Here is a 20,795-nt window from a genome sequence, read left to right as displayed (position 1 = left end):
TGCGTCACAAAGTCCGCCCCGCGCCTGCGCAGCCCTTGGCCCCACCCCGCCCTTTTCTGTAGGTGAGGCGCGCATGCGTGGGCGAGGGGGCGTGGGGGAGCAAGGCTCATGCGTTGTCTCCATTCGCCCCCTAATGGTGAGCCTGAAAGCCAAAACGGAGGACGTGAACAGTGTGACAGCGACAAAACAATGTGTGTGAATGTGCTGAATGCTGCTGAACTGTACAGAGGTAAGTAGTTACAGTGGTAAATTTCGTTATGTATATTTTACCACAATTAAAAACAAAAACGAAAGGATGTTTTTGGGGGCCAATGGGTAGCACACTCTTGCCATGTGGATTGTATGTGGTCCCCAACCATTCTTGTTCAGTGTCAAATTATATAGTTTAATCTTTTAATAATTATGATATTAATTAAAGCTCCTCATGCAAAAAGTAAAACTACTTAAACTTCCAAAACTTCAAGTGTTCTGGGTTTTTTTTTTTTTTTGATAATGAGTTTTTACATTCCTACTCAAGCATCTAGTTTTCTATTAAAAGTTTGCCATAGTGTGAAGATACAATTACATACCTTCTCTCTAGTTTCAGAACAAATATCACATGTCTTATTACTTCTTCCCACCAAGGAGAAAGTCTGGGGATTTGATACAGGTGGGAAAAAACGTTTCATTGATGAAATGAAAAGCAAGTCGTAAGTCCTTTAGGAAAGGGACAGTCAAAAACAACCGTGTAAAAATTAATTTATTTTAGAGCCGGCCCGTGGCTCACTTTGGAGTGCGTGGTGCTGACAACACCAAGTCAAGGGTTAAGATCCCCTTACCCGTCATCTTTAGGAAAAAAAAGAACAGTGAATTTATTTCGTGTTGAAGTCCTTTGCCCCAAAATGGATTCTCAGTAGTAATCATTTTTAAAAATCATTTAAAAAATAAAAAGAAAAAAAGGAAAGAGGTCAAGGGCTGGCTGGTTAGCTCAGTCGGTTAGAGCGTGGTGCTGATAACACCAAGGTCCAGGGTTCTATCCCTGTACCCACCAGCCGTCAAAAAATTTTTTTAAATTTAAAAATCATTTTGAAATACTTTGCCATGAAATGGACTCACATTCAAAATCATTTTTTAAAATTTTTCATTTTATTTTTCTATAATCCAAGGAGAAAGATTGTAAATCACAGAGTGTTTCCACTGTTGTCATTATGACTATTATTTAACGTTATCATTTTTCCTTAAATGTTTACTGTATAAAAAGAATCATACTTTCTGATGCTCAGAAATACTATATTTACTATCCATTGTGTTTCAGGGCAAAATCACATCGAATAGATATTTTAGAGTTTTTAACTTTTGGCTAGCTTTATTATTATTATTATTAAAATAATGTTTTTCAAAGAATTTTCACAAACCTTTAGCTTCCCTTATTTTTGTAGTATTATATTTTGCCACATTTATCATTGACATTTAAAAGCTCACTTTAAAAAAAAACAAAACACATTCATTCTTTTTTTTTTTTTTAAAGATGACTGGTAAGGGGATCTTAACCCTTGAGTTGGTGTTGTCAGCACCACACTCTCCCAAGTGAGCAAACCGGCCATCCCTATATAGGGATCTGAACCCGGGGCCTTAGGTGTTATCAGCACCACACTCTCCCAAGTGAACCACGGGATGGCCCCTATTCATTATTTGATCAAACTATTACATTTAGCAATCAACAGCATGGATGCAAAAAAAAAAAAAAGCTGCATTAAAACCCTTTGTTGGAATGCTTCACACCTTCCACAGAACAGAAACTTAAATAACCTGTTATACAATTAATCACAAATATAGTCCTTGAGTTTTTGGCCCATACACATGAGTATTGTGTAAAACATGTTTTCTTTGTAGCAGCTGGGCCCTGTTTACCACTGTGCTTGGCTGAGTTCACAAATCTGTTGTAACCTGTAACTTCCCTATCATTTCTCTGGCTCTTCTCTTCTGCCAAGCTTTGTTTCCTGGCAGTTAATTAGGACCTCCTGCCACTGCCATAGCCACCTTGGTTTCATGATTTGGCAAAGTATTGGCCTCTCCCACCACAGGGGCCAGAGCTTCTGCCTCCAAATTTCCTCCTTTCATAGGTCCAAAATTTGAAGATTGATTGTTTTTTTTCGTTTATTTTTTTATTTTCTAAAAAGATGACCGGTAAGGGGTCTTAACCCTTGGCTTGGTGTTGTCAGCACCACGCTCTCCTAAGTGAGCTAACCGGCCATCCCTATATAGGGATCCGAACCCATGGCCTTGGTGTTATTGGCACCACACTCTCCCAAGTGAGCCACGGGCCAGCCCTTGAAGATTGATTGTTTTAATTGCCAAAATTATTGTAGATTACCCCAACTCCAAAATTGCTTCCATCATTACCAAATCTATTATAGCCATCCCCACTGTCGCCATATCCACCACCACCACCACGGCTGCCACCAAAGCCACCACAGCCACTGAAATTTCCTCCACAACCAAAGTTGTCATTCCCACCAAAACCTCCTCCATGACCACCACCAAAGTTTCTACAACCACTTCGACCTCTTTGGCTGGATGAAGCCATTTTTTGCTTCAACAGGGCTTTCCTTACTTTACAGTTGTGGCCATTCACAGTACAGTATTTCTGAATGACAGTCTTATCCACAGAGTCATGGTCATCGAAAGTTACAAAAGCAAAGTCCCTCTTCTTGCCACTGCCTCAGTCAGTCATGATTTCAATGACTTCGATTTCCCCATACTGTGCAAAATAATCTCTTAGGTGAGGTTCTTCAGTGTCTTCTTTAATGACAGCAACAAAGGTCTTTTTCACAGTTACGTGGGCACCTGATCTTGGAGATTCCTCTCTTGAGACAGCCATCTTTGTTCCACAACTCTTCCATCCACCTTGTGGGGCCTTGCATTCATGACTGTATCCCCCTCCTCCACAGCAGTATAGGTGACAAACCCAAAGTCCCCGGAGCGCTTGTTGTGGGTCTCTTAGTACCACATAGTCCGTGAGCACTCCCCAATGCTCTCATCGGCTGTTTCAAAGCTCAACCCTCTGAGGAAGACCTTCCGCAGCTGTATGGGCTCTTTAGGAGACCTGTCTTAGACATGAGAGTAGTGGGAAGAGAGACTTTAACGCTGCTTCCTTGCTGGCATCCCTTGCTCCTTTTTTTGTAGAATATCTTTTTCTTTCAGTGCACATTGGATGCTATCTTTGAGCACTGCAACTTTTTTTTTTTTTTGTCTTTTTCGTGACCGGCACTCAGCCAGTGAGTGCACCGGCCATTCCTATATAGGATCCGAACCCACAGCAGCGGGAGCGTCGCTGCGCTCCCAGCGCTGCACTCTCCCGAGTGCGCCATGGGCTCGGCCCGAGCACTGCAACTTTGAAGGGGCTGATGAATTATCATTGTGTTCTAAGCGATCCCCTCCAAATAAAGAAAAAAAAAAAGAAAGTATCTCTATGCAGTATTTAGGAAAATAATTTAAAAATTTCAAAAGCTAAAGTGTTCAATGAGAAATTTGCCCAAATCAGTCTGGCAATGTGTAAACAGGTTTGAAGATCAGCTGAATTTATTCTCATGCCTGTAAAGATTTTCACTGGTGGAAAATCAGCAGTCCTGTTCATTTGAACTATGTTGAAAGATCAAATGAACTGTGGCAATATGAGAGATATATGAGGGGTCTTCAAAAAGTTCACGGAAAGATTTGTATTATCTTTTAGTTCTATTTTTTTCTGCCAATTTTTGGAAGTACCCTTTTTATGCATGCACACACAAATACACATATACTCGTATATCCTCCCTGGTTACTCATTTCTGCCTCTAAATGCCATTGAGGCAATGAGGCATCTTAACAAGTCACTTAATTGCCATAAACAAAATTACCACAAAGCTAAACCCAGCAGGGTAAGAAGTCTGTTATAATGAGACATAATGAGAGGTCAAAGGAACGCAACGCAAAGCTAACAAGATTTGAGGTTTAATATGTATCAGGTTACCTAGGTTACCTAGTTCCAAGCTACACCACAGGCTGGTAAATTGGTCTAGGCTCTTGTTCAACTCAGCCCCAATTCACTGAGCATCTTTGAGAAGACAGTTTGCTAATTATAATTTAAGAAACAAACACAGACAGGGTGAAAAATGTTTTCATAGAGGGACAAACGGTTATGAGAAGAGAGGAGAGAAGAGGCTGAGGCAAATAGGAAAATAGTTTTATTAACAATCGATCAGCAGGACCCATGTGTTCTGCCTACAGTCTTCTCTCCTGCTGTCAGAGCTGTGTTTCAGGTGGGGGAAACAGTAAAGACGTTTTTCTGTTCAGCATAATCTGGTGAGAGAAGCACAGAGAAGCCAAGTTCCAGATTTAGCAATTTCTTGGTGCCCCTGGAACAGTAAAATGACAATAAGAACACCCATTCTACAGGGTATTTGTGAGAAATAAATGAGATCTGGTATGCACAGCATCAGGCACAGACCCGGAGAGGTAGTGGGCACCCAGAAAGTTATAGCTATTTTCATGCCCAGAGCCCAGAGTCCATAGACAAGATGCAAGTTTAAGTGAATCCATTATTCATTAATCCATGAATAATGTTTAACTACAGGTCACAAGCAACCTGAAGAGGGACATAGCTTGATTTTGCTGCTGGAAGACAGGATAGACACAAATGACCCAAAATGTTGGCCAGAAATCATTTATATTCCTTTGCTCACTCCTGTGGAGACCTGGGAGGGTGAGGTGGGTTTAAACATGTGAGTTTAATTGTCATTTGGAGAAAATGCAAGTTTTCGGTCTCCCACTGAAGGGCTCTTTCTGGGCACACTGACACATTACAGATCATGGTCAGTGTGAACTGTTGACACAGTACTAGTATGGAAGTGGTGCATAATGTTAAGTGAAAAAAGTAAGGGGAGACAAGTGTGTATAGACTGCCACTCTATCTAAGAAATGGAAGGGGATACAAATACATACATACACACACACACACATAGATTACATTTGTTATACATATATGGAAATACATACATACACACATATTTATGTTTTTGTTTGTTTATCCTTAGAATGAAAGCATAAACTATAAATTTGCTTTAAAGTGGTTACCTGTAGGCAGAGGGAAGGAACAGGATAAAAGATACAGAGATAAAAGTTACACTTCTTTGAATATACCTTGTTTTGTAGAATTTGTCTTTGGAACCATGTAAATATTTTACACAATTATAAAGCAAAATTAATTTTCTTTTTTGGGTGACTGACAGGTATAAGGATCTGAACCTTCAACTAAAAATCCCTAAAAGTCAAAAGTGAAATAAAACAGATGAAACCTGTGTATCCGGGTAGTGGCGTAAACACGCACAGAAAGGAACTATTCCAAGAATCATTAAAACCGTAGTTTGTGCAGAAAAAAAAAAACTGCAATAAACTCCTAAATTGTTTTTAGTAATCATATTTTTGGTGGTGGCGTCGGTATTGTTATTCTGAAACTGTAGTGTGCTTGTATTGAAACGAGTAATTATGTGAGCGTTGTTGAGAACAAGGATTTTTGGCATGGGAGAAGGGAGTTACTGATATGAGTTCGACGAGATTAAATAAAAATGCTGTAATCCTAAATTTGAATTGGAGTTATGAACTCACATGTATTTACCTTAAAAATATGTGAGACAGAGAGTTTCCTAGCTCAATTCAGTGAACATCAATAAGGATAATAACTACAACAGAATGAAACACACCAAACATGTGCAAATCACTGAGTTCATTATGGTATTTGCATTAGCCTCCTGTGGCTGCTATAACACATCACCACAAAGCAGGTGGCTTAAAATAACAGATTTGTTCTCTCATAGTTCTGTAGGCTACAAGTCTGAAATCATGGTGTTGACAGGGCCATGTTCCTCCAAGGGCTCTTCAGCTTCTAGTAGCTTCTGGCAATCCTTGGCATCTCTTGGTTTATACCTGCTTCAGTCCAAACTCTGGCTGTCTTCACGTGACCAACTTCCCTGTGTGTGTCCTCACATGCATACGTCTGTGTGTCCTTTCCTCTTAGGACACCAGCCATTGGATTGAGGGCCAAGCTTACTCCAGTAGGACCTTTCCTTAATTACATCTGCAAACACCCTCTTTCCAAATAAGGTCATTCTTAGATTCCAGGTGAACATGAATTTGGGGGGAATACTATTCAATCAATACAGTACCCAATAACAAAAAACCAAACCAAACAAAATGAAATTTTCTGGGTCACCTTTGGAAAATACTTGGAGACATACTCATTTTCGTAAACTAGTAAAGAAAAGGAAAGAATGAAGCATTTATCCTACTTTGCCTGCATGAACCATACCTCAGGGTAAGCAAGTAGTTGATAAGGGTACATTTCTCTTTATAGATGGGTCCAGCTAATAAATAAAACAGGAATGTTAGAGTTAGAATATCATCATTTTTCAGCTCTTAATGAATTAATGAATCTAAGCAATGATCATCAATGGCTGCTAACATCATGAAAAGACAGTCACAGAAAAGTCACAACTAGACATGACTCCTGATGAAATATTATTGGAAAAAAAGATTGAAGCTGAATCTGTCATGTTTCTAGACCTAATTACCAGAGGAGCATATGGAATGTTCACAGTGAGGAAGTGAGCACAAGCAAGGTTGTGGCCTTTAAAACATGGCACTTAAAAAAGGAAGAGAGAGAGTGGAGAGGAACCCAGAAATTAAGAGACTTGAGATTTAATTTAAAAGAGGGAGAGAGAGAGAGAGAATGATTTGAGAGATTGATCTACTGAGTCCACCATCTGGGCTTTATTTCAAAAAAGTCAACTGTTTAAACAAAAGGGCAATTGGGAAAAATTGAAAATTGATGATCTTAAGAAATTAATATTGTTTTAGGTGTGAAGATGGAATTATCATTAACTTTGTAAAAATAGTTTATTTTTTAATGAGTAGAATACATACAGAATACATCTATTAATGGATGTAATGTATGATGTGTGGAATTTACTTCCAAACAATGAGGATGGAAGAGAGTGGGTATAGATGACCCAAGATTGCCCATAAATTGAGAACTATTAAATCAGATATGCATATGTAGAAATTCACTCTACTATTCTGTCTGCATTTGCATGCACTTAAAATTCTCCATAATAAAGAAAAAGTTTTAAAAAGTTATTTTTGAGATAATCAGGGAAATTTGACCATGAATGAAGTATCTCTAATATTAAAGGTGTGTAATGTAATTACAGCTATTTTATTAAGTCTTTATCCTAGAGATTTATGGTGAAGTAATTATGAACAAAATTATATGATGAAGAGAATTAGCTTTAAAGTTCTCCAGTGTGGAGGGTGCGGAAACAGATGAAATGAGATTGGCCATAATGGTTGAAGTTGAGTGATAGGTATCTAAGAGTTCATTATACTCTTCTATTTTTGTATATATTTAAAATATATACTTAATAAAGAATTAAAATAAAAATAAAACAAAAAATAAGAAACAAAATGTTTGTTAAGCTACAAAGTATCAGTTTTCCTTAGCCAAAAAATGGTTTTCATTGTTATCAGTATCAATTAATGTTTATGATACGCAGCAGATGAACGATAAACATTTTTTGAGTAAAAAAAAAATCTCTGTAAGGATGTGTCAGAATCTAATGCATGACATTCAAATGACATGGGTCATTTAGGTCAATTCAGATTATTCTCTTTGATGTTGAGCGTCATGAAATAAATGGCAAAATGAAATTATTTTGTGTACATGAAATACCTAAAATATTATTCAGTTTAACAGGAAAGCTAAGAATGATGCAAATTGCAAATTACTTTTTAGGAATTGGTATGTTGGTTCTCTAGAGTTTTATTTCAAATTTTTTTGACCAGAAGAATTGTCCCTGTGATGCCTTATTTATGGGTCCTGCTGCTTGTAGACAAAAGTAGTAGACATTGAATAACCAACAGTATTCCTTTCTGCTTGATAATTTAATGATCTCCCACTGCAGTGGACAGCTATGATGAGTGTGTGTGTTTGTGGCCACCTTCCCAGATCCACAGGACGATGTAGAAGGGGCCACGGTCATACCACATAACCCTACTCTCTGTTTATTGTTGTTTTAAAGCCTCTAAGTTTGGGGGTATTTCATTACTCATAAGTAGAAAACTGACACATCAGGGATAAAGGCTTAAAAGCATGCCAGAATCCCTGCACAGGCAGGACCACCAAGGACTCAGACCTTTCAAGAATGAAGTTTTGGGCCGGCCTGTGGCTCACTTGGGAGAGTGTGGTGTGGATAACACCAAGGCCACAGGTTCGGATCCTAAAAAAAAAAAGAATGAAGTTTTGGGTCACCCTACTGAGCAAAGAATATCAACTAACTTGATACTAGCCTAAGGCAAAGGGATCTTAGAAAGGGGAGTGAAAAGAAGAAGTGTTACAGGCTTGTGACTGTAGAAATAGGGACTGTAAATAGTGTCCATCTGCTTTTCTATGCTTCCTGCATCATATTATTATTTAAAAAAATTTTTTTCTATCTCTTTCCTCCTCCTTTCCTCATTATATATAAAGTAAGCCAGTGCTGGTTAAGCTTCTGTTTGGTCCACAGGTTGCAAAATGTTGGGATGGGACTGAAGAAAGAGGACATTCCCCAGAGGTCCTGGACCTGGAGTATTGTGGTACGAGCACCTGACTCTTTCTTGTCTCTGTTGAGGAGGGGATGAGTGTGTTCTTGGTTGACTGTGCAATTATAGTAGTTACATTATCTTGGTTGAGTGTGAGATTATAGTAGTTACATTATGATTGGCCAGAGCATTCAAAAATGTTAAATGTGGGGCCAGCCCATGGCTCACTTGGGAGAGTGTGGTGCTGATAGCACCAAGGCCATGGGTTCGGATCCCTATATAGGGATGGCTGGTTAGCTCACTTGGGAGAGTGTGGTGCTGACAACACCAAGTCAAGGGTTAAGATCCCCTTACCCTTACCAGTCATCTTTATTAAAAAAAAAAAAAAATTAAATGTGTGGAAAGATATGTGTGTGAGTAGTGGGTAGCCAGACGGCACATGGTGGATATGGCAGGAACTGGTCATTGTCCTCTAGGATCCATTCTTCTCTTCTTTAGGTGTAATAGAATTTTTAGAAGGGCCTATATTTCCCAGCCTGCACTGCAGCTTGGTGTAGTCATGTGACTAGGTTCTGGTCAATGGGATGTCAGAAGTATGGCAGCTTCCCAGAATCCTCCGGAAGAGACAATAGGCACATTCTCCTTGCCTCCTTTCCTCTCTGTTTCTCCATCCTGTGCTTGAAACTTAGGTGTGCCGACCAAAACTCTTTCTTGGCCCATGAGGGAGGAGCCTGAGACTTCATGGATAAGAACCATGTACCACCTTGAACCACTTACCTCTGTATTTTTACACATGAGAGAAATAAACTTTGATCTTGTTTAAGTCTGTCTGAAGGTGGACCCAAGTCAAAATGTCCACCAAACTGAGAAGGTATCTTAAGACCAAAAACGATGCAGGCAAATACGTGTTTTATTATTAAAAGTTTATTGAAGAGTAAATTATAGACGGAAAGGATCAGGTGGGCAGCTTACAGCTGAGATGGTTAATTTTAGGTGTCAACTTAACTAGATCAAGGAATACCTAGAAACCTGGTTAAGCATCATTTTTGGGTGTGTCTGTGAGGGTGTTTCCACAGGAGATTAGCATGTGAGCCTGAGTGGACGAGGAGGGGAAGATCCACCCTCAATGAAGTAAATGTAAAATCAAAGAAGTTGGTTTACATTTAAGAGAGACTTAGGAGATAGGACGAATGGTAGAATTGCTGGGGGCCCAGAGGAAACAAAAGCAGAGGAAGAAGAATCCCTATGTCTTTCCACTGGAGCTGGGAGACACTCTTCTTTCCTGTCTGTGGGAATCAGAACTCAAGACACTTCAGCCTTTGGGTTCTGGACTTACACCAATGGCTCCTCTGGGCTCTCAGGCCTTTAGCCTAAGACTGAGAATTACACCATTGGCTTCCCTGGTTCTGACGCTTTTGATCTTGTTCTGAGCCATGCTGCCAGCATCCAATTTGCAGACAGCGTATTGTGGGACTTCTCAGCCTTCATAATCTCATGTGCACCAATTCCCCTAATAAATCCCCTCTCTTATATTTATATACATATGCTATTGGTTCTGTCTTTCTGGAGAACCCTAACTAATACAGATTTGGTTCTAGAGAAACAGAATTTTAAAGACAAATTTCTTTCATTGTTTTCAGGGTTTTAGACCTAAAAGTGCTAGCTTGACTTCAAATAATACAGAGATATGCTTATAATGACCGGTGTGAACCATTTGTAGAGATCTGCAAAGTAAATGTATTTGATACTCTTAATTCACCACTTGCAAGAGCAAAGGATTCAAAGGCTTGAGGAGATTGAAATGCTAGAGTGCATTTGTCATGTAAAACCTATTCACCCATATTAAGAGGCTCCAGAAGACATACCTTTCACCAATAACCTTGAGAAATAGATTTCTGAGGCGAGCTCCAGCATCATCGAAGAGCTCTGTGATTGCTCTTCTCTTTAAGACTGGACCTTACAGTAAGAACCACAGTAACTCAATTAGAAAACTTAAAAGCAATCAGAATAATTGGATCCTGGGATGGCAGGGACAAAGTGGCAGCGCTCACCCAACAAAGGCAAGGTAGGTTTAGTTACCATAGTGGACAGCAGAGAGAAAGCAAAATCAGAATCATCTGACTCATAAAGATCTACGGTGTTGTCTAGTTAATCATGGTGTTCCTAGAAGTCAAATAGATAGGAAGCCTACTAAATTTTTACTTGATCTGTATAAGCAGAAAACTTCTAGGTCAAGCGAACAAAGCCTAACTTGAATCTTTTTTTTTTTTTTTTTCAAAAGATGACCGGTAAGGGGATCTTAACCCTTGACTTGGTGTTGTCAGCACCACGCTCTCCCAAGTGAGCCATGGGCCAACCCTTAGAGAACAAGTTTTTAAATTCAAAGGCTTAACAAAACAGAGTCACTTCTGTTCAGGCTATTATACATGGTGAGGGTTTAGAAGATAAAAAACCAGGGAAAGTTTGGAAGGTCTTAGAGACTGATTAAGTGGTGGTGACCAGAATGCTGATTGAAATATGGACAATAAAGGCCATTCCGAGGTGGCCTCAGATGGAAATGAAGAAGGGCTTATTGGAAGCTGGAGAAAAATTTACACTTGTTATGAACTGGCAAAGAACTTGACTGGATTGTATCCATACCCAAGAATTTTATGGAATGTGGAACTTTCCATAAGGTGCTGACCCAGGGTATTTGGTGGAAGAAATTTCTCAGCAGCAAAGCATTTAGGCAGCTGCATGGCTACTTGTAGCAGCCTACATTGAGTTATGGCAGCAAAGGTATGAGGTAAAGCCAGAATTTATAATTAAAAGGGAAGCAGAGCGTAAAAAGTTGGAAAACTCTCAGCCTGGCCACGTAAAGAATGAAAGAGTGTGTTCAGGAAAGAAAACCAAGGGTGTAGTTCAGCAACAGTCAGCTAAGTATGTTAGTACAGAAAGAAGGGATCATCAAGAGAATGGAAGAAAGACCCTGAAGGCATCTCAGAGATCTTTGAGGCTGCCCCACCCAACACAGTTCCAGAGGCCTAGGAAGACAATGGTTTTGGGAAATAGGCTTGGGGTGCCCTCCACAGGCTCAGCTCCCCAGGGCCACCTTGGGAAGCTCCTCCCTGGATTCTAGCACAGTGCTCCTTGGCTGCCCCAGCTGTAGCTAACTTGGTCCCAGGTGCTGCTGAACTCACCACTTTGGAAGAAACAAGCTGGAAGCCTTGCTGGTGTCCATGTGGTGTTAAATCCACAGGTTCACAGAATTCCAGAGCTGTGGAGGCATGGCAGCCTGCACCTCGATTTCAAAGGATGTATGGAAAAGCCTGGGGATCCAGAAAGAGATTTGTCATGGGGCAGAGTCACCACAGAGAACCTTCTCTAGAGAAATGCCTAGTGGAAATGTGGGTTTGAAGTTGCAGCAGAGGGGCCGGCCCGTGGCTCACTCGCGAGAGTGAGGTGCTGATGACACCAAGGCCATGGGTTCAGATCCCATATAGGGATGGCCGGTTGGCTCACTGGGTGAGCGTGGTGCTGACAATGCCAAGCCAAGGGTTAAGATCCCCTTACTGGTCATCCTAAAAAAAAAAAAAAGTTGCAGCAGAGAACACCCACCAGGGCCAGGCCTAGTTGAGATGTGAGAGTGTGACTGCCACCAGTACCCCAGAACTATAGAACTACCAGCATGCAACACCAGCCTGAGAGAGCTAAAGCATGCCCTGAAACCAGGAAAGCCACAAGAGCAGTGCTGCCCACAGACTTGGAGACCCAACCCTCACACCAGTGTGCAGAGGATGTTGAACATGAAGTCAAGGGAGATTTTTCTTCAGCTTTGAGATTTGATGCCTGCCCTGCTGGGATTCAGATTGTTTGGGACCTGTTATCCCTTCCTTTTGGCTTATTTCTTCATTTTGTTATGAGAATTTCTGGCTTATACCTATTTCACCATTGTATCTTGGAAGCAGAAAACTTGTTTTAATTTCATAGTTGGAACTTTAAACCATTTTGAGTTGATACTAGAATGAGTTAAGACTTTGGGGCTATGAGGATGAAATGAATGTATTTGTATGTGAGAAGGACATCAGCTTCAGGGGGCCAGGGGCAGAATGCTGTGATTTAAATGCTCCCCAAGCTCATGTTGGAACTTAACCCCCAATATGGTGGTAGAGGGTGGGGTCTTTAAGATGTGATTGGATTGCAAGGACTGTGCTCCCATGAATTGACTGATCCATTCATGGAGTAATGAGTTGATGGTTAATGGGTTGCCATGAGTATTGTTCTGATGGCTTTATAAGGAGACCAAGTGAAAAATTAGTTCTCTTGCTCATGTCATCCTTGCCATGTGATAGCCTGTGTCACCATGGGACCCTATAGAAAGTCACCACCAAGAAGAAGGCCCTCACAAGATGTGTTCCCTGGACCTTGGACTTCCCAGCCTCCAAAACTGTAAAATATAAATTCTGGTTTTTTGTAAATTACCCAGTTGCCTCCAGTCCAATCCTCTCCATCTGTGAGTTATCCTTCAACAAACATGTAATAATAATGAAATATGGAGTTGCCTGCTTTTTTTTCGATCTCAAGATACCTTCCCATTTTGGTAGACATTTTGACTTGGGTCCACCTAATGTCATTGTCATTATAGGTCTCTGTCATTTGCACTGGAACCTAATCCTCATGAATAAGGTGGATGTCTTTTGTTTTTGCCTGCCCAGCCACAACTTCTCATTCTTTTGGAGGGACTACCTCTACCACATTCCTTGTGGTTCTGGTGGACTGTGAGTCACTGGGTCCCTCTCTTTTCCTCAGTGGGTGGTCATGTGACCAAACCAGACCAACCAAGACTCGCCCTCTCCCCCTCATCAGAAATAGAAACCTGGGTGGAGTGGCACAGGAGCCCTGAGGTGGGTGGGTCTAAGTTATTGTGACATCAGTGCCCTAAAATTACAGTCCTTAAGGGCCCCAGGGTGGCCCTTGATTCTATCCTTTCTGAGTCCTCATTCCTCAACTTTTCCTTTGGTTTTCCTTTGATCCTGTGACCTGCCTAGTATTCTTCCCATTAGTATCATTTTTTTTTGTCTTAATCCACAGTGGCTCTTTCTGTTGCCTGCAACCCAGAACCCACAGCTGATGTTCTTCCACTGTCTTAGTCCTTTTGTGCTGCTATAACAAAATACCACAGACTAGGTAATTTATAAATAATAAGAATTTATCTCTAATGCTTCTGGAGGTTGGGAAGTCTAAGATTAAATCCCCCGCAGCTTTCACTTTTGCTTAGACCTAAAAGATGGTCCTCGTGAAGGTGATGTAGTGGGCAGGATGACCGATAACATCCCAACAATGGAGAAAAAAACAAACAGAAGGAGCTTTCCCATGGACATTTCTGATGGTCCCTCCAAGCAGGGGTCTCTCTACAGCACTGGCATCCCCATCCACTAAACCTGCTCTGTCCATTATGGTAGTAGCTACATGTGGCTGCTGAGCTTTTGAAATGTGGCAACTACAACTAAGAAACTGAATTTTAAATTTCATTCAATTTAAATGTACAAACTGGTACTCAATTTAGTTACTAGAAAACTCGTATGTTTAGGGCTGGCCACTTAGCTCAGTTGGCTAGAGCGTGGTGCTAACACCAAGGTCAAGGGCTTAGATCCCCATATCAGCCAGCCAAAAAAAGAAAAGAAAAGAAATCTTGTATGTTTAGACCAACTTGGGTATGGGGGGTCTCCTTTTTCAAAAGTAAATTTTACTAAATCTAAATACAAATCAAATATTTCCGATGAACATTTAGCTTCTGAATCAAGATGTGCTATAGGTGGAAAGTACCAAGTTTCAAAGACTTAGTATGAAAAGAAGAATGTAGAATAATAATAATAATTTTTTATTTTGATTCCGTGTTGAAATGATAATATTTTAGCTATATCGGGTTGAAGAAAATATATCATTAACATTAATTGTATTTGTTTCCTCTTAATCTTGTCAATATTGCTACCAGAACATTTATAAGTGTGATTTGCATTACATTTCTGTTGGGCATTTCCAGGGAGAGAAGCCTAGAAACCTTAGGGAGCAAAGGAGTAACCAGAAGCCTGGCTTGGGATCTGGAAGGGTCAGAGACAATCCTCGGTCCTCTCCCACCCCCATTCTGGGCAGGACTGTCACCCTCAGGCATCCTCCCGTGTCCTGACTCCAGGGACAGAAGCAGTGAATCAGCAGTAAGGACAGGGCCCAAGCAAACAGTCTGCCCTTGGATCAGAAGGCACAAACCCTTCAATTAAAGGCTGCCTTGGTCACTCTTAGACAGCCCAGGCCCTGCTGGTCTGGCTGAACCTACGTGCAGTTATCCTACTGTTACATAGGAGGATCCAGGAGACAGGGGGTGGAGCAAAGAAGAGATGGATTATACGTTATTTAAAGTTTCAACGATAACCAAGAGAAGAACTAAAATAGTGAGACATACAGTCATGGGGGGAATGGTGGTATCAGTGAGATAAATCTTCATTTATCACAGCAGAAAGCCAAGAGGTAATGTTTATAGTTGATCAAGCAAGAAATAGCAGTAAAAGCTTGTTATTGGGAGATACAGAAAAAGTCACTGCAAGAAAACTGATGTGGTTAAAAGTGATTACCCCTAGACTGTAGATTTAGGTTTTATGCCCTTTTAGTCAATTTGGTTATATTTCACAATTTTTGAAAAAATGTGGTTACCCCTTGGGGATGGAGAGACCCAAGGAGAGATTGAGCAGGGGATTGAGGCCTTTAGTATGAGCTCTCCCATGCTAGTTGATATTTTAACAATGTGCACGTATGACTTTGATTCAAAAAAATCAAATAAAGTAATGTTGGCACCGGTTTGTTCCTTCCCATCTTTACAGCCCTTGCTGGACTTGTGGACCTGTAGAATTGAGAGCACAAAGTTCATTCTCCTCATTGTACAGACGAGCAAAAAAGACTTAGTGAGGGGCTGGCCAGTTAGCTCAGTTGGTTAAAGCACCATGTTATAGTACCAAGGTCAAGGGTTTGGATCTCCCTACTGGCCAGCTGCCAAAAAAGAAAAAAGAAAGGCTTAGTGACAGCAAAGTCACCGAGTCCATTGGTAGCAAAGCAGGTGCCAGGCTGGCAGCAGCAGAGGGTAGTGCGTGGGCTCCTACCCCAGTGTTCCTTCCACCGTGCCATGCTTCCAATCTAAAATGTCAACAAGGCTTACATAATTAAGAGAAGGCAGTCATTTTCTTCGGGCCTCCAGGCACCCATATTTGAAGGAATCCAGAGCATACAGACCCTGTGAGGGTTTATGACCACAAAATTTTCCTGCTCCAGCGTGGGCTGGTCATACAACAGTCACCATGACCTGGGAGGGGGGGATTCTTCTCCCTTCTGCTGTGTTGGATTTCCAGCTTCTGCATCTCATAGCTTCTCTTGGTTTATTGGGTTTTGATTTTTTCACCAAGATAACAAAATACATTCACATACTGTGGATCTTTTTTTATTTCTTTCTTGAAATTTATTACAGTGAGCTTAATTTTTTTATTCAGATTTTGGACAGATAATACATGCACATAGCATAAAATTTGAAAAGAACAAAAGGGTAAATAAACAATGAAAAGTCTCCCTCACACCCTTCTCTCCCAGGGACCAAGTCTCTCTCTCTTAAAGCCCTTACTATTGCCAGTTTCCTGTGCCTCCTTCAGAGATATTCTATACATCCATAAGCAGGTATATACAACAGAGAATTTTTCTTATTTGGGCAGATTTGTACATAAGATTTGTTCTTATCATCTTTACTTATAATAGCGCAAGTTGGAGACACCCTAAGTGTTTATGGACAGGGAACTGATAAACCGTAATATATCCTACAATAAATTACTACTCAACAATAAGAAAGAATGAACTTTTGATACATACAACAACATGAATGAACCTAAAAAACATCATGCTGAGAGGAAGAAGTCAGACCCAAAAGAGTACATACGGTATGATTATGTTTGTATGAAGTTCTAGAACAGGCAAAACTAACCTATAAAAAAAGATCACAGTGGTTGCTTTTGGGAGGGACAGAGATTGAATAGGAAGAGACATCCTGGGAGAAGGTAATGTTTGATGTCTTCATGGGGTTTTGCTAGTACAAAGTGGGATCACAGGTGTAGATATTTGTTAAAACTCAGCGAATGGTTAACTTAAGATATGTACATTTAATTGTAATTTTTAAAGAGGGAAGAAACTATAAACGTGTTGAACTCTAATCAACGCTATGCATACTGAAGTGTTTATGGGTGAAATGTACTGATTTCTGTAATTCCTTTTTTTTTTTTTTTTTGGTGGCTGGCCAGTACCCAAACCCTTGACGTTGGTATTATAACATTATGCTCTAACCAACTGAGCTAACTGGCCAGCCCCCTAATGATTTCTATAACTTCTTTTGAAATTTATCAAAAAATGAGATGAATTGTTGAGTGCATAAGTGAATAGAATGGTGATAAAGCAAGTATAGTGAAATGTTCATTGTAGAAATTAGGTGGAGATATGGGTATTCACTGTATATTTCTTTCAACATTTCTGTGTGTTCAAAAATTTTTATAATAAAATGTTGGAGGAAAAATAGAGAAAAGAGAGGTAGATACAGGTGTGGTATAACCACTCATATCAAGAACACACTTCTCTTCTGTCTTGTCTTTATCTTCTCATTGTCACATCAGTGGCCTGTCATTCAAACCGAGCTGGTCAACAAAAGTGCTGGTTTGTCTTTCACTATCTCTAGCTATTCACCCTGGAAGGAAGTGGCCACATACAGACTTTGTGAGGGTTTATGACCACAAAATTTCCCTGCTCCAGCGTGGGCTGGTCATACAACAGTCACCATGACCTGGGACGGGGGGATTCTTCTCCCTTCTGCTGTGTTGGATTTCCAGCTTCTGCATCTCATAGCTTCTCTTGGTTTATTTCCTCCTCCTGGAGGAACATATGTTTCAGTAGCTTCCTGGGATATGGTACGTGGGAGGTAAAACTTTTCTGAAGACTTACGTGTCTGAAAATGTTCTCATTTTACCCACCCACTTGATCAGTAGTTTGGCTATGAGTAGAATTCTTGTTTGAAAATCGTTTTCCTTCAGAATTTTGAAGGCAATGCCTCACCATTGCAACTGTTGGGAAACCTGAGCCATTCTATTTGCTGTTTGCTTAAGACTTGTGTTTTCTCTCTGGAAGCTTGTAGGATCTTATCGGTCTCATTGTTCTGAAGTTTCACAGACTACTCTGGGGTCGGTCTATTTTCATTCACTGAGTTAGCGGTTTCCATCTGTAAACTCATGTCCTTCAGGTCTGGGAAATTTCCTTTGAAAATTGTGGGGAATGTTTTCCTCCATTGCTTTTCCCTTGTTCTTTCTTTCTTTTCAGGCTTTTTAAATTTTGTCTTTTCTGTGTTCTTTCTTTCCTATTATAGGATATCTTTAGGATGGTTGGACCTGCTGAACTGGTTCTCTGATGTTTTCACTATTTCCAATTTTCTGTCTATCCGTGTCTTTTGGGTCTTCTCAGAGATTTCCTCAACTTGATGTTCCAACTTTTCTATTGAGTTTTTTACTTCTGCTAGGTTGCTTTTAATTTCTAATAATTAAAAAAAAAAAAAAAACATTTTGAATGGTCCTTTTTTATACAATCCCCCTTTTATTCGTGGATGAACTATGGTATCTTATCTGGAAATTTTGACAGCCTTTTAAGAAAACGTTTCCTTCTCCATGCCTTGATTTTGTTTTCCCCACATTTATTTATTTTGATTATTTTGATTTCTAGCTACCATTCTGGAGGTTTTCCTCATATATCGTTTAATCCTTGGTTGTCTGTTGCTGATCAAGGGTAAGAAACTGAAAGTTAATGGGAGGCTCTGAAGGGGCGGGAGGATTCCTGGAGACCCCTCCCCATGTTGATATCTGTTTGGTCTTTCCTCCTGGACTAGACAAGTTCCCCAGAGAAGAACCCTCCACCCTCCACACTCCTACCCCCCAGGGAAACTATGAATAAGAGGGTTGGCGAAGTTCAAGATTCAGCTTCCTTCCACTAAATCCCTGTTTTAGTTTTGTTTTACAAGCACGGTGCCTGGTCCCACAGTTCAAGTACCCTCTGGTTCACTCTCTCTAGAGAGAAAACTGCAGTTTTTTGTAGAGGGAGGGGAGGGCGGCCACCTTGCTTAGTGAATGATAGGAGGCAATGCTGCTGCTTCTCAGTTTTCATCCCACCCTCCTCATCCTATTCCCTCTTTACCCCCAGTTCCATAGGGCCCAGGTGCTGCCAGTTTCCAGAACTTAGGTGATACTTTGGTGTAGATCTGGTGTTGATCTGCTTTTCCCACTGCCAGTCCAGGTGGCTAAATTTGTTACAATCACTCTGTTCACTTACCGCAGCTTCCAACATCTGTTGTCTCCTTCCCTACTCTCTCTATTTGAAAATTATGTCTTTTTTTTAAATCCTTTTTTGGAATTTCTAGTGGGATTTTGGGTACAAGTGAAATTAGACACTTGCATCCAATCCATCATCTTTTTTTTTTTTGTGGCTGGCCAATACAGGGATCCAAACCCGTGACCTTGGTGTTATAAGGCTGCACTCGAACCAGCTGAGCTAACTGGCCAGCCCCAATCCGTCATCTAAACCTGGAAATTAATATCATATGTTCATTTGTCTATTATGTGTCTAACCCACTAGAATGTAGGTTCCCTGAAGGCAGGGATCTGTTTTGTTCACTTGACACTTCCAGCACCTAGACAGAGACTGGAGAAAAAAATGAATAACCTTGAATGAAGGACCTAAGAAGCTTATATAATTGCATACATGATAGGCATTTGATAAATAAGTACATAGTACATTCAGAAACACCCATGGTCTAATAGAATGTTTGCTTTTATTAAATTTAACTTTTAGACTATTTGTTGCCATGGAGAACGTTCCAAGTAGATACTGAAGGCCAAACTTGGAGAAATGTAATCACTCAGTTTTAAATTAAGGTTGATTTTCACGTGTGGGTTGTACATTAATTTCGTTATTTTATAGTCACAGTTGAACTTTTTGTATAGTGGACTTTCACTTTATCAATCTAGAGAAATAATGATCTGAATGTGGTTGCGTCATATATTGGCTCAAAGACTCAAGTCATATCAGAATAAAGTCCATATGTAAGGCAGTCCATAATCCAGCCATCTATGACCTCTCTGGGTTCTAGACCTGGAGTAGCTTAAACACCTGGCTCCCTCTGTGTGGAAGGCCCACTTTTCTGCTTGCCTTGCAGCCTCTGACTTCCAGGACTTTGTTCTTTCTGTAGAAAACTCTATTAAAAAATCTACAACAAATCTAGTTTTGTAGATCTTAATTGGCTTTGTGATTCTAGAATCCACAGCAGTCCAGACCAAAAAAGGTTCAGAATGCTCCACCCCACTACATGTGCAGGTCATATTTATAGCCAGAGAAAAGGAAGAATATACTCTTAAATTAGATTGCAATTTGTTTAAATACTAAGCTAGGTTGCAGTTTTCTATATACAGAGGCAACTTTAGGCCAAATTTAATTTAACAACTCTTTCCTTCTCACTCCATCAATACCCACCAAAAATCCTACCCAGACCCATCTTTCAACTCTCATCTCTTTGACGAAAGCCTTTTTATTAGCATGAATATCGGTTTTTTTGCCTCCTGATAAGTACCATATTTGTAACCCACTTATAGCATTAAGTACAGAGGGCCTGGCATTGTGTCAACCATCTCCCTGTCTTGTTCATTTACTGCCAATCCATCATGCTACAGCAGCACTCAAATGTTTGTTCAACTGAATTAGATTATTGAACTGAGGTTCCACCCTTTTCTTTGCTCCCGGTCAAAAGACATGAAGGTAGTTATATGTAGCTTAGGTCTGTCATAGATTCTCCGGAAATATTTTTATTTTTATTTTTTTGCAGCTGTCTGGTACGGGGATCTGAACCCTTGACGTTGGTGTTATAACATCGCACTCTAACCAACTGAGCTAACCGGCCAGCCCCTTCTCTGGACATTTTTATCAGCAGTGACAGCAAAGAGGATGCTTTTGCTCTACCACCTTTGATATTTCAACTATTCTTCAGGAGAGGTCTTTATGAACAGAACAAAAAGAAGCTGTCCTTTGCCCTGGGAACATAATTATGTTGACATAATTAAAAGACAAAAATGGTTTTAAAAAGCTTGTGTAGAAAAGGCCTGATTTCAGAAACC

The 20,795-nt window shown here is 40.3% G+C and overlaps 1 long non-coding RNA gene across 1 annotated transcript; it reads left to right on the top strand.

Annotated features, from left to right (window-relative positions):
* The first annotated feature begins 91 nt into the window (after window positions 1–91).
* Window positions 92–20,748, top strand: LOC134371567 (uncharacterized). The gene is made up of 3 exons (XR_010022863.1): window positions 92–229; window positions 8,574–8,643; window positions 20,507–20,748. It is a non-coding gene; the product is annotated as an uncharacterized LOC134371567 (long non-coding RNA).
* The last annotated feature ends 47 nt before the right edge of the window (window positions 20,749–20,795 follow it).

This window comes from Cynocephalus volans, chromosome 3 (assembly GCF_027409185.1).
Source record: "Cynocephalus volans isolate mCynVol1 chromosome 3, mCynVol1.pri, whole genome shotgun sequence".
Taxonomy (NCBI): domain Eukaryota; kingdom Metazoa; phylum Chordata; class Mammalia; order Dermoptera; family Cynocephalidae; genus Cynocephalus; species Cynocephalus volans.
This window is presented reverse-complemented; position numbering and strand designations above follow the sequence as displayed.